The sequence below is a fragment of the Rhinatrema bivittatum genome, chromosome 1, assembly GCF_901001135.1.
Source record: "Rhinatrema bivittatum chromosome 1, aRhiBiv1.1, whole genome shotgun sequence".
Taxonomy (NCBI): domain Eukaryota; kingdom Metazoa; phylum Chordata; class Amphibia; order Gymnophiona; family Rhinatrematidae; genus Rhinatrema; species Rhinatrema bivittatum.
The window spans coordinates 353068588-353082782 of record NC_042615.1 but is presented as its reverse complement, the minus strand read 5'-3'; positions in this window follow the sequence as shown (position 1 = coordinate 353082782).

Genomic DNA, 14195 nt, shown 5'->3' with positions numbered 1-14195 from the left:
AAAACTACCCACAGACGTACACTGCAGTGTCTTGATGTACACTACAACTGAGACCGCTGTATGTACACACACCAAACTTGTAACTACAAAAGAGGCCTACTGGGGATTTTGCTTAAAAGAGCACTGCTGTCCTAATATAGGTGAGTCTACAAAACTGCCCACAGACACACGATGCAGTGCCTTGATGTACACTACAACTGAGACCGCTGTATGTGCACACACCAAACTTGTAACTACAAAAGAGGCCTACTGGAGATTTGGCTTAAAAGAGCACTGCTGTCCCTATATATGTGAGTCTGCAAAACTGCCCACAGACGTAGTGTAGTGCCTTGATGTACACCACAACTGAGACTGCTCTGTGTGCACAAAAAAATGAAACAGCAGAGAAAAGACTTGACTGGAAGCCTGAGCAAGCACAATTCCTAGTGATGCTGCTTCTTGTTTGAAAATACCAACTCACACTATCTCCCACCACACATCTTGCCTGTGCCTGCAACTACCTCCCCCAGGGGGGTAAGATAAGCAGCAAAATGCCACTGCTGGTAGCTTGTCTCAGTGGGAGAGACAGAGAGAATGTCTGAGTTCAATAAAAAAAAAGTGCGGTCAAAAAAAGCCTGGCTGGCTGGCACTGCAGCAAAAACGAACAAATATCTTTTTCAATGGGAAATTCTATCAAAGTAGCTAGCAATTGAATACAGATTTGAGACACTCAGAATAGCTCTGAGTAATGCCACCTCCCCGGACAACCCCCGCAAAGAAAGAGTGTGGCACGTCGTGTGCTTAAGGTATAAATAGTACAGCGTGATCAGGAACAGCATCACAGAGCACTGAGTGAGCGCGGCAATTGGCTGCATTAGAAAAATGCTTAGCTCTGATAGGTTGCATTCTCGTCTCCTTGCCAACCTGTCGGACCCACTCTATGACAGGGCTGTGAGGTCACTTATGACTCACAGGAAAAGGCTGGGTTTTCTTATGGAAACTCCCACATGGCCTTCTCCTATTTCAAACAGCCGCTAAGAAATCACTGCGAACCAAAAGAATGAAACTAATCTGATATGTTTTATTCGTGGGGGATCGCCATGCGTTTCATGAACCCCCAAATCAAATGAACGGGGACTTATGCGTTGCAGATTGCACATTCGTTGAAAACGAATGCACATGCCAAATAAGCAGTGCTAAGTCTACTGTGGATTTTATCCACATTTTAGCATGGGTTTTTGGCATCAACATTACCCTGGTATGTAAAAAAGGCTTTAGCACCAAAAGAACCTGCACTAAAAAACGTGAAGCAAGCTTAGTGCTGGTGCATGCAAATTGCCAGGTAATAGCCTAATTACCTATTACCCTGCAATGCAAGGAGACACACTAGTGGGGAAGCTGCCTAGCACATCTCCTACTATCGCAGGAAATTTAGTGCCTGCTCAATGACAGGTATTCAACTTACCATGGCTAGCCTGACAAGTCTTCCCTCCTCCCTGAGGTCTGGCCCAGCGGTCAAGGATTTCCAATTCAGGAATCCTCTATTTTTCATACCTTTAAATGCTCATTGTCCTCCAGTGGGTCCTGACTTCTTCCCTGAGGCCCAGAAAATAAAAGGCCCATGCTTTCTTGCCATCTCTTCCCCTTCCCCCTTCACAGCCCGTGAAATCCCTTCCTCCATTCTGGGAACCTGTGCTGAATTTCCGTCTCTCCTCCCACTTCTCATCAGACCACAAAAACCACTCCCTCTCCAACAGGAACCCCTGGCAGAAAACCACCTCCTGGCAGGGTTGTTCCCAATTGATCTTTTTCACTGACACATATCACTGACACATGTCAAGTGAAAGGACCAAGCCCTTTTCAGGACAGCCTTCTGAAAGGGGATTGGCCCAGTCACTGTCATGTGACAGTGAAGGGACCAATTGGCAGTAGGTGAAGGAGTGAATAAATGAATATGAAGTGCTTTTTAGCAGGCTTGTGATTCCATACTGCCACGAGAAAGTTTCTCTTTTCTATTTGATTCATTTCCAACAAAATTTCTCCATCTCTGTTTCAGTCTTTATCATCTCCTCTTCAAGCCTGTCCTTGGCAACCATGACTGGCTTCTCTGTGTTGCCTCTGTCAGTCTTCTCTACACTGCCTCCGTTAGGCTTCTCTTCACTGCTGCTGTCAGGGTTCTCTACGCTGCCTTCCTCAGGCCAGTCTGCGCTGCCTCCTTCAAGGCGCTCTGCAAGGCTCCACCATGAGCTCCCTTGCGCATGAGCTATGGTTACTATGGGTTCATTCCTCAAACTTCTCCACCCTTCTGTTGTCCTCCACTGGGCTTGTTTCACACTTCTAGGTGCCCTTCCAGTGTCTGCTCCAGCTGTGTAGTAACTGCCGCCACTGGTTCTTCACCAGGCCTTCCTGTAGTTCCGTCGTCGGGCCTCCTTCTGGGACAATCAGCCGTGCTGTCTCTCTCTCTCCTGTACCTCTAGGTTTTTGTGTTCCTGGACGGTACACCCCCAGTCTGATAACTCATAAGGTTACTGCACTTCCTTTATTTTCAGGAGTTCTAAGCCCATCTCTGGTCTTACTTCTGGCACGCTGGCAGTTAAGAGCGCAAGCTCTGTTTCCACCTCTTTCCAGGTACAAGCCCAGGAAATCTACCACTGTGCAATGCTCTCTTGCAGTTGCCTCTGCTCTTCCTGGAGAAGTCAAGTTCACGCCTGTATTTCCTGCTCAGTCATTTCTTTTAAACACAACCCTAGCTGGCTTGTTTCTAGAAGGCCCAGCCCTGCTCATCCTTTCCTTTCTTTTAAACCAGGGGGAACAAACCCCTTCTTGCTCAGATGTGCAGGGAAAAAAAATCCCCTCTCCTTTCCAATAATCAAAATAAAATCCTGCCTGTTCGGCTTTAACTTACTCATTGGTCAACTGACTACCTCTACCTTTAGCCCAATATAAATTTAAATCTTTCAATTTACCACTGCATCCAAGCCCCAGGAAATTCTCTTCTTTTTTCTCTAAGCCACTCTTTGACTCTTTCCAGTGTTGTGTACACACGCTTACCAGCACTGCTTCTGCACCAGACTGCTTTTCCATGCAGGACCCAAAACTTTTACTTTTTTCTTTTCTCTCTGGGTTCTTCCTAAGTCACTTTTCTTTGCTTTTTTTCAGTGCTCTGGGCCCAAGCAGCACTGCTTCTGCACCAGACTGCTTCTCTGTGCAGGAATAAACTGATTTCTAAAATTTCTCTTCTTACTTCTTTTCCTTTAGTATGAATCCCTGTACTGCGGATGTGAATCGTTTTTCAACGATTAAAATTATCGTCCGATAATTTTAATATCGTCTTAAATCGTTATAGAACACAATACAATAGAAATTCTAACGATTTATCGTTAAAAATCGTTAAATCGTGTTAGTGCGCACTAACGGGAGTTAGTGCGCACTAACAGAAAATGATACAAATTGACACTTTCCAGGTCAGTAAAAGTCAGTTAGGAATGAATATGTATTCCTATTGGCTGGCTGCCCTCTTATCTATTGATGTTACCAAGGTTCCCACTGAGGTGATGGTTGGGGGGATGGGAAATGGAAATGGAAACTCAGGAACACTAACAGAAAATGATACAAATTATTGACACTTTCCAGGTCAGTAAAGGTCAGTTAGGAATGAATATGTATTCCTATTGGCTGGCTGCCCTCTTATCTATTGATGTTACCAAGGTTCCAACTGAGGTGATGGTTGGGGGGATGGGAAATGGAAACTGTTGGTAGTTGACAAAAAAAGTAATGTGATCAGTCAATATGACTAGAACTTGTGCCCTATTCCTGATACCAGGGGTGTTGTGATCTTCCTGCACTCAGTGCCCTATCCCTGATACCAGGGGTGTTGTGATCTTCCTGCACACAGTGCCCTAACCCTGACACCAGGGGTGTTGTGATCTTCCTGCACACAGTGCCCTATCCCTATTAATACCAGGAGTGTTGTGATCTTCCTGCACACAGTGCCCTAACCCTGATACCAGGGGTGTTGTGATCTTCCTGCACACAGTGCCCTATCCATGATACCAGGGGTGTTGTGATCTTCCTGCATGCAGTGCCCTATCTCTATTAATACCAGGAGTGTTGTGATCTTCCTGCACACAGTGCCCTATCCCTAATACCAGGGGTGTTGCGATCTTCCTGCACACAGTGCCCTATTCCTGATACCAGGAGTGTTGTGATCTTCCTGCACGCAGTGCCCTATCCCTGATACCGGGATGTGTGCAAGAAGATCACAACACCCCCGGTAACAGGGATAGGGCACTGCATGCAGGAAGATCACAACACCCCTGGTATCAGGAATAGGGCACTGTGTGCAGGAAGATCACAGCACTCCTGGTATCAGGGATAGGGCACTGTGTGCAGGAAGATCACAACACTCCTGGTATTAATAGGGATAGGGCACTGTGTGCAGGAAGATCACAACACCCCTGGTATCAGGGTTAGGGCACTGTGTGCAGGAAGATCACAACACTCCTGGTATTAATAGGGATAGGGCACTGTGCGCAGGAAGATCACAACACCCCTGGTGTCAGGGTTAGGGCACTGTGTGCAGGAAGATCACAACACCCCTGGTATCAGGGTTAGGACACTGTGTGCAGGAAGATCACAACACTCCTGGTATTAATAGGGATAGGGCACTGTGCGCAGGAAGATCACAATACCCCTGGTGTCAGGGTTAGGGCACTGTGTGCAGGAAGATCACAACACTCCTGGTGTCAGGGTTAGGGCACTGTGTGCAGGAAGATCACAACACTCCTGGTATTAATAGGGATAGGGCACTGTGTGCAGGAAGATCACAACACCCCTGGTGTCAGGGTTAGGGCACTGTGTGCAGGAAGATCACAACACTCCTGGTATTAATAGGGATAGGGCACTGTGTGCAGGAAGATCACAACACCCCTGGTGTCAGGGTTAGGGCACTGTGTGCAGGAAGATCACAACACTCCTGGTATTAATAGGGATAGGGCACTGTGTGCAGGAAGATCACAATACCCCTGGTATCAGGGTTAGGGCACAAGTTCTAGTCACATTGACTGATCACATTACTTTTTTTGTCAAGCTACCAACTGTTTCCATTTCCCATCCCCCATATATTGTCAGTGGGAACCTTGGTAACATGAATAAATAAGAGGGCAGCCAATAGGAATACATATTCATTCCTAAACTGACCTTAACTGACCTGAAAAGTGTCAAATTGTATCATTTTCTGTTAGTGCGCACTAACAATGGTTAGTGCGCACTAACTCCCAGTTAGTGCGCACTAACTCCTGTTAGTGCACACTAATCGGAAAAAACGATTTTTAACGATTTTTTAACTAAAAAATCGTGCCAAACACGATTTTCTTCTCCTGCCAGACGATTTCAATCGTTAAGACGATAGGGGACACGATTCACATCCCTACTGTCTATACCAGAACTTCTCAGCACATTTCCTGCTCTGTGCCAAACTTTAGAGTGAACCCAGGGTTTTCAGAAAAATATTTTTCTCTTTCCCTTTTTTTTTTCCTGGCATGAGTTCTGCTTTTGCAAACACTTTTTTATTTCTCTGTTCTGAGGCATGGGTCTCTGGCTGTGCCTTGTCTAGTGCAGAAAGCCCACTTCTTACACCATATATGAGATAGCACAAGCAGTCTGTAACTACCCAGAGGACAGATAAATGTTGGATTCTGACTCTTCTTTGCAAAAATTGTATTTTACACAAACACTTTATCCAACACAAATAGCTTGCTTTCAGCCTCATTCACTCCTAGCATTTATCTTCAGTATTCACATCTCAACATTTATTTTCACTATTCACATCTTAATATTTACCTTGAGTATTCACATTCTTTACCTTCAGTATTCACCATCTTACAGGAGTTTCCCATTCCTGCAAGAAGAGCCTGTCTGCTCCCAGATGGACCCAGATTCTTATTCCTGCTTTCCGGGATCCATCCACCAAGCTACTTGTGTCTCTAATTTTTGGACCAGCACTAGTTAAGTTGGGTTTTCAGGGATACTCCCTCACAGGACAGACTTAAAGATCTAAACATGAGGAAAGGCATGAGAGGAGATATATGTAAGAGTCATTTAAATACCTCCAAGCTAATAATGCACAGGGGGTTGGTCTCTTTCAACAGAAAGGACTCTGGAATGAGGGGTCATGGGATGAAGGTGAAAGAGGGTAGACTCAGGAATAACCCCCTCCCTTCCCTGATAGGGTACATAAAATGATGGGATAAGATTCCCTGTTCATTTTAGAGTCTTCCATTACAAATTTGTTTGGTGGGTTCAATATACAGTCATGAGGATGGTGAAGTGGGCCTGTGTGGAGACAGCATGAATATTCCCCATTACTCTCACCACTAATTGGATAGAAATGATTCCCATCCACATCATGATTCAAACTCCAAACTTGAACTTTATTCTCTGGATGAGCCATTATATACATGGATGTGAAAGAATGTTATATATTTACCCACAGAATATATCAGAATTTCATGGGCCTCACAACTGGATAACTGACAGTTATTAGTTGGATACTTCTGTGAACATAATAGGAACATCCCCTGTTAACACCATTACTATATGTCTTTGGACCCAACATGATTGTTGGGTCCAAAGACCTCCTTTCATCTCTTTTCAAACCAAACCCTGTGAAAGAAATGAGGTTTAAACTTTAGCAACCCCATACTAAAGTTCACATCCAAAAGGGGCCAATGTAACTTATGTTTACAAAAACTACTCACCCTTCCATGGTCTTCGACGTTCCTTGAAGATCTCCACAATACCTTTCCCAGGTATAGGTTGCCTGGACAACTACATTCTAAAGGATACTCTGGGGCACCCCATCTTCTGGGACTTACTCCCCTCTGGAAAACCTGACCCAGTTCCTCAGGAAGAGGAATGGTGCCTTCACCTCCTGGTCAGTTCCTCAGGAGGAGGAACAATCCTCTCATATCGTTTCATGACTATGGGCTTCTCCCTTTGACGGAAAGAGCTCATGCAGGGCCCCACTCCCATTAGGAAACTGGAAAGGTCTCCGGGCTCACCAGCCCTGTTCCCCAGCCTAGCTTGGAAAGGAAGAAACCCCAAGGGCAAAATCCCGCCAAAAATTGCCAACTTGTAGATCCCTATAAACAGTTATCACCCAATCATAAAATCCGAAACCTGTAAGAGAACATAGACACTCTTTTCCCAAAGCACATTCAGACTACACTACAGTGTTTACACATCTGAAATGCCATCCAATTGTTGTTTAGCAGTGCTGCAGTATAAAACAACCAAACATTTCCCAAACATTTTCAATATGATAATGGCAGGGTCTCCTCCACCCAAACTATCTTGCGTATTATAACCCCACAAAGGAGGCATACAGTGGGAGGGTTCCTCACATAAGGAAGTATTTCTTTACAGAAAGGGTGGTGAATGCATAAAACAGCCTCCCAGTAGAAGTGATGGAGACAAGGACTGTATCTGATTTCAAGAAAACATGGACAAGCTCAAGGGATCTCAGAGGAAGTGTTAGTAGTAGAATTGAGCAGAATATGGATAGAGTAGATAAGCTGTATTGTCTTTTTCTGCTATCATATCTGTATGCTTTTCATAAATATTATATACAAAGTCACATGGCTCTAATAATAGGGATTAAGCTGGTGTGACCAGATACAAAGGCAGGGAGAAAAGGCAGAAGACTAATGCCTGCCTAATACAGGTTATTTGCTATCTAGATAACTCTTACAGCCCCTCCCTTTCCCATGCAGGATTAGGTGAATGTTAACCCCTTGCTGACAGGTTATGCTATTGGTACTCCAACAATTTCACTAAGCTTAGGGACTCATCTCTAAGTACCCTCTATTTCTTTAAATTCTGAAGTATGCAAAAACTGTTGCTAAGGAATAATGCTCTGGGGGAGAGATCCAGATATACTCCAAATCAATCTTATTTGTTTGCAGCATGAGAAACCTGACCTTGACATAATATCTCCAAATTTTCACTGTTTAGGTGGCTCATGAATTTCAGAGAAGCCACATGTTTCAATCATAGCTCCCTAAGGGGTCAAACTCAGAGCTACGTCTCTGATTCACTTTGACTTGTACAGCCATACAAGACAATGGTACTGGCTGGCTGGCCCTGAGACTGGTGCCATTTTATAGAGGGGACAGGAGGCAAATGGACATCACATCTGCTCCTTTTACTGCATGTTCTTATGTTCTTCAGTCAGATAAGGCCATCTCCATAGGAACAAGGAGCATAGGATATGCTTTCTTTCTCTAAGGATCACCTCTTGATTCTTTCTTCAGAATTCTTCTGGACTCTAAGCTCTCTCCCTCCTTCAGCCCCAGCAACCTTGACAGGAGGAAAGTTAGATGGAAAGCAGTGACGGATTTGTCCTCCTGCCACTCCTAGGCACTATTAATGCTGGGGGGATGGCTCCACCCCTCACCCATGTACCTCTGGTTTTCTAAGGCCCCCGGCAGAATTCTTACCCCCGTGACCCACAAGTTCCTCTCCCCACCCCCTTCCTCTGGATGACCGTTCTTCCTTTCTCTAACTCCGCCAACAAAGCTCAGAGCTCCAGCTCCGGCACTGCTATCACAACAATGCAAGCAGGGACTGAATAAACCTGTGGCCCCCGTGTTCACAGGCCGTGCCCCTCATATAGAAGCCCAGATGGGGGTGGGAGCGCTTCAATGCCTGTGAGTGCTGAGCCACAGGATTATTTAGTTCCTATTTGCTTCATTGTGGTAACAGCACCAGAACCTGAGCCTGAGCTGGAGATCTGAGGTGAATGGGGGCAGCAGGATATCAGGAGCGGTAGCCCACTCGGTGCAGGGGCAGTGAATTGGAAAGGAGGCTTTGCAGGATTGCAGCGGTGGGGGACAGGAAATTTTCTGCCCCCTCCCTCCCCCCCCCCAGAATTTTGCCACCCTAGGCACAGGCCTGTTCCTACACAGCGCGCACAATTGTACACCCAATTTTATAACATGCGCACGCTGCCGCGCGCATGTTATAAAGTCCAGGGTCGGCGTGCATAAGGGGGTGCACACTTGTGCACCTTGCACGTGCCGAGCCCTAGGGCAGCGCTGATGGCTTTCCCCGTTCCCTTCCTCGGAGGGAACATTTCTTCCGCTCCCCACCCCCACCTTCCCCTCCCTTCCCCTATCTAACCCACCCCCCAGCCCTACCTAACCCCCCTACCTTATTTCAAGGCGTTACACCTGCCTCTGGCAGGCATAACTTGCGCACGCTGGCCAGCTACCAGCACGCCAGCCCCCAGCACAGCCACTGTGCTGGAGGCCTCGATCCCGCCCCTGGACCGCCCCCATACCAGCGCCCTGCTCACGAACCCGTCCCCTTCCCTCTCCTTTTTCAAAGCACGGGTCCTAGTATAGATCCTTGAGCACTGTATACCCTTTTCCACTGAGAAAATTGTCCATTTAATCCTACTCTCTATTTCTTTTAACCAGTTTATAATCCAAGAAAGGACATCGCCACCTATCTCATGACTTCTTTTCTTAGAAGCCTATCATGAAGAACTTTGTCAAATGCCTTGTGAAAATCCAAATGCACTACATCCACCAGTTCACCTCCATCTACATGTTTATTAACCCCTTCAAAAAAGTGAAGCAGATTTGTGAAGCAAGACTTGCCTTGGGTAAAGCCATGCTGATTTTGTTCCATTAAAATTTATCCTCGAACTTAAAATAATTTTTGCTCAATGCTAGTTCAAGCAATTCAATGATGTAACTTGTTGGTAATCCTTTGTGGATGTAAACGAGTTTCCAGCACTTTAGTGACTTCCAGCAAGGCCTGTTCTTGCGAAATTACTGTATAAAGTGACTCGATGCCAAAACAGAAAATGGTGGCAGGTCCGGTAGTCAAACTGATCGGCGTGTTCCCAGTCTGTAAAGGATGTGCACATTGTAAATTCTGAACTAGTGAGGCTGTAATGGTCATGCAACTAAAAGTGCTTTATTCTTCAGAAATAATCGGAGGGACCTCTACAAATTCACTACAAATAAAGTATTTAAAGATTCTCCCGCAGCAGCACCCTGTGAAGCATCTGGAGGTGTGCCGGGCAGTGGCTTGCGAAACGCACGTGTCAGACCTCTGATTCCGATACTGCCTCAAAGAATAAAGGGAAGTACAATTCTTTGAGTTTTAAGAAAAATGCAAAAAAGCTAAAAATTAGTTTGTGAGAGTTGGACTAATGGACCTATGATTAAAAAGGACCCACACAGGTGTGAAAAACAAGTGTATACTTGCAGCACCATGGGTGTTATGAAGGTCCCAAATTCATAAATGATATGTGTGTAAACATTAAGTTTAAAAACTATAGCACCTAAGAAAAACAAAAAATTGAGATACAATGTTTTTTCTTTTGAGGTAATTGAAATTTCCCATTATTACCGCACTACCAATTTGGTTAACTTCCCTAATTTCTCTTGCACTGCATGTGTTTGAATGTTACGGCTTAGGCGAGACATGTCCCACGTATGGTTAACAAGCTTGCCGACTCTCTTTCTCATTTCAAGTGGTTGCTGTTCAGGACTCTGGCCCCCTCAGTGGACCTTTACGGAGCCCCCGTGCCAGATTTCCTATGGAGGTTTGGTTCCTGGAAGCTTGTCAGTTGTTGCGGGCATCATTAGCACCGCCAACCTGGTTGAGCTATCTGGCCGGATCATCCAAGGTAGTAGACTTTCTTCTGACAAACGGATGGTGCAGGGGACTGGTACATGATGTGGAGCTCATTCGGTACATACAGGAGACACGACGGGAGGGTTCTTCTAAGGCAGTGGTAACTCATCAGCTGACAGGAGTCTCCTTTTTTATGAAGGCGCATGGATGGGGATATCCAGTTGGGCGTTTTACGGTGCGCAAATTGCTAACAGGTTGGGCAAGGGATGTCAGTGTTAAGAAGGATACCATGTTACCGAGCACACACAGCATCTTGGTGCAGCTATGTGGGGTAGTGGCCACTGTATGCTCCTCCGAGTATGAAGCAGTGCTATTTCATACAGCCTTTGTACTAGCTTTCTTCGGAGCATTCAGGATAGGGGAATTAGTGGCCAGAGCTAGCTCAGGGGCTGAAGACATGGGGTTGCATTTCTGGCATGTCCGGATGGGAGAGGGAGTGATAAGGCTCATTATCCCAAAATCAAAAACGGACCAGGAAGGACGAGGTACTAAGTTAGCTTTGAAGGCAGTGCCAGGTCTCAGTACTTGCCCAATAGTGAATTTAGTGGAGTATTTAGCAAGGCACCCGGAGGGGGGAGGCCGTTTGCTGGTACACTGAGACTTGCGCCCTCTTACTCGTTATCAGTTTGAGGCAGTTTTCAAAGTTAGTTTGACTCAGATAGGGTTGGAGGCAGGGTGTTATGGGACCCATTCCCTCAGGATAGGAACCACCACTGCGGCAGCAGACACAAGTCTTGAGGAAGGGGGTCATACAAAAAAATTGGGAGATGGAGGTTCGACGCATTTAGGACATATGTCTGGCATGTGTCTGCAAGGACAGACACGGGATATTAGCTGATGTTTGTTTTTAAATGTCAGACCCCATGGTAGCCAAGCATGAATCATCGGGCATTCCTTTATTGTATGGGCCCACAAGCACGCAGAGCAAAGGCCCTATGGCACTCATTTGGTTAGGCAGGTTAGGCTCGCCTCCCCACATCTATGGCGGTTCGCCCGAGCCTCACTATGGCTAATTGGGATCGACGGGTTGCCAGTTGGGGGGCTTCAACTGGGGGGGACAGCACCAGTTGGGCGGCTTGGTTCGGCTTGGCTTGGATCCTTGCTGGCTGGTGGTGGGAGCTGGTTTAGGTGGCTGGGTGCTACCTAAACAGGATTCAGCCAGGTGGCTTGCAGATGGTTATCTTGCTGGCGAGTGGCGAATAACCACTGTTATATTTATACTGAAGGGCTCGGGCGATGGGTTTGTTAATAAAGCTGCGGCCTGTTAATTCCCATAAATGCTTCCGTCAATTTGTAAATATGTATGAAAGGGCGGTGAGAGAAGGTGTGCGCAGTGCTGACTGTGTGTGTTATGAATCTGAAGAATGTTCCTAAGAACTTGTGGATAACATCAATGCCCCGGCAAAGCTGCAGGCATTTCATAAGTGATATCTGCACAAACCAGGCACCAGATGCCAAAGTTTGCCCCTGGAGGAGGAGTGATATCAGGGCAGGACACTGGGGCTTGCATCATGGTTAGCTTGGAAGGCAGAAGAGGAACCAGATAGCGACCATTGCACCAGATAGCGACATAAGAGTGAGTTGCAGCAAAAGAGGAAATGACTGTTGAATAGCCTTATGATCACACCACTGGGAATGGTTGGGGCCCAGTTAAAAAAGATTGCTGGGAACAAAGAAGTTGTTCTCAGAGACCAGTAGGCTACCTAGGGTACTCGCTACTTAACTTCCTGAGAGCCAAGTCTTTGCTGCTAAGCATCCCTGCTTCCAGATACCTTGGCCTGAATTTTTTCTACCTGCTTTTGCTCCAGGCTTCTTGTTACCTGCTTTGTTGCAAGTTCCTGCCTCAGGTTTCCTGCTACTTGGTCCACTACAAGTTCATGCTCCAGGTCACATCTGCCAGCATGCTACATGTTGTACCTGTGATCCTCTCCTTGTTATCAGCTATCCACCAGTCCATGCACCCAGTGAATGAGTTACATCTGCAAGTATCTAGAGGGCAGCCTGGCAGTTTTCTAGCCGGATGACTCATGTTAGTTACTATATTCGCTGCTTGAATGTGCCCCTGCCTTCAAATGCTTAAGTGATCCCTATATATGTCATTACCTTTCAAAGAAACTGGATTTGTCCATATCTGTCTTGGCGTTTGAGTATGCTTGGTCATGCCCAAGACATAGTGGCACTTTGCAGAACAGGTTAAAATGGCCAAAAGACACCAGGGCAAGGAATGAAGAATGAAAGATGCGATACTGAAAAAAAATCTTCCACACATCCAGCACACAGGGTCCAGTTTTCATACCTTCTATAAATAAATTCAAAAGCACTAACATGTGATTATAACTTTGCTACTACTGTGATAATAATAGACGCATGAGAGCCTTTGATCTCAGATGTGCAATGTTGGATGACACAGCACAATAAAATGGAAGTAAAACCTACAGACCTGCAAAATGGCTCCATGCCAACAGTGCTAATCCACTGTGCTAAAAAAAAAAAAAAGAAAAGAAGGAGGCACACAGATTCCTGAACATCATCTTAACTGGCAACGTATTTAGAATGTTGGTGCTGGATTTTTATAATATCAGTCCTTTTTAGGTGAGTTAAGGTTAAGTTTAGGGGGTTTTTGGATGCATTGATTGTCAACAATATGTAGTGTTTTTCTATGCAGCATCCTTTCAGGTGTAACTTGCATACCCATTGCTCAAAGTTGCATCAGGAAACAATTGCTTCATCATTTGGTCAAAGTATCATAAACTCTCTTTACTTTTCGCCTCACATTTCTGCCATTATGCCCTGCCACACTGAAGTAAATATGTTTCACATCTGTTCATTTATATCCACCCCTGAGATGAAGCAATTTCTAGTACTTCTGTACATATGCTTGCTGGTGAATTGAACATTGGCAATTTCCTCTTTACTGTCCCTCCTGCAGCTGCTTTTCAGTTTGTTTACCCTCCCAAAATTGCACAGTAAGACCTTACCCATCACCTTAGGTTGCCAAATACCATCGTTCCTCTTCAATGTCCGCATGTCTTATTACTTATATATACTATAAAATACAAATTATGGGTTCTCCCTTGTCTTTATTCATGGGTCCTCTTCTTCAGATTTTCCTACTCAAATACCTTGTCTACCTTTCCTCAACCTCTATGATTCTAATATAGCTTAAAGAATGACCACCATGTGGTATTTTTTAGTTAGACTAATACTGTAAGTGAATTTTATTTTTACATTTAAGAACATAAGAACATGCCATACTGGGTCAGACCAAGGGTCCATCAAGCCTACCATCCTGTTTCCAACAGTGGCCAATCCAGGCCATAAGAACCTGGCAAGTACCCAAAAACTAAGTCTATTCCATGTTACCGTTGCTAGTAATCGCAGTGGCTATTTTCTAAGTCAACTCAATTAATAGCAGGTAATGGATTTCTCCTCCAAGAACTTATCCAATCCTTTTTTAAACACAGCTATACTAACTGCATTAACCACATCCTCTGGCAACAAATTCC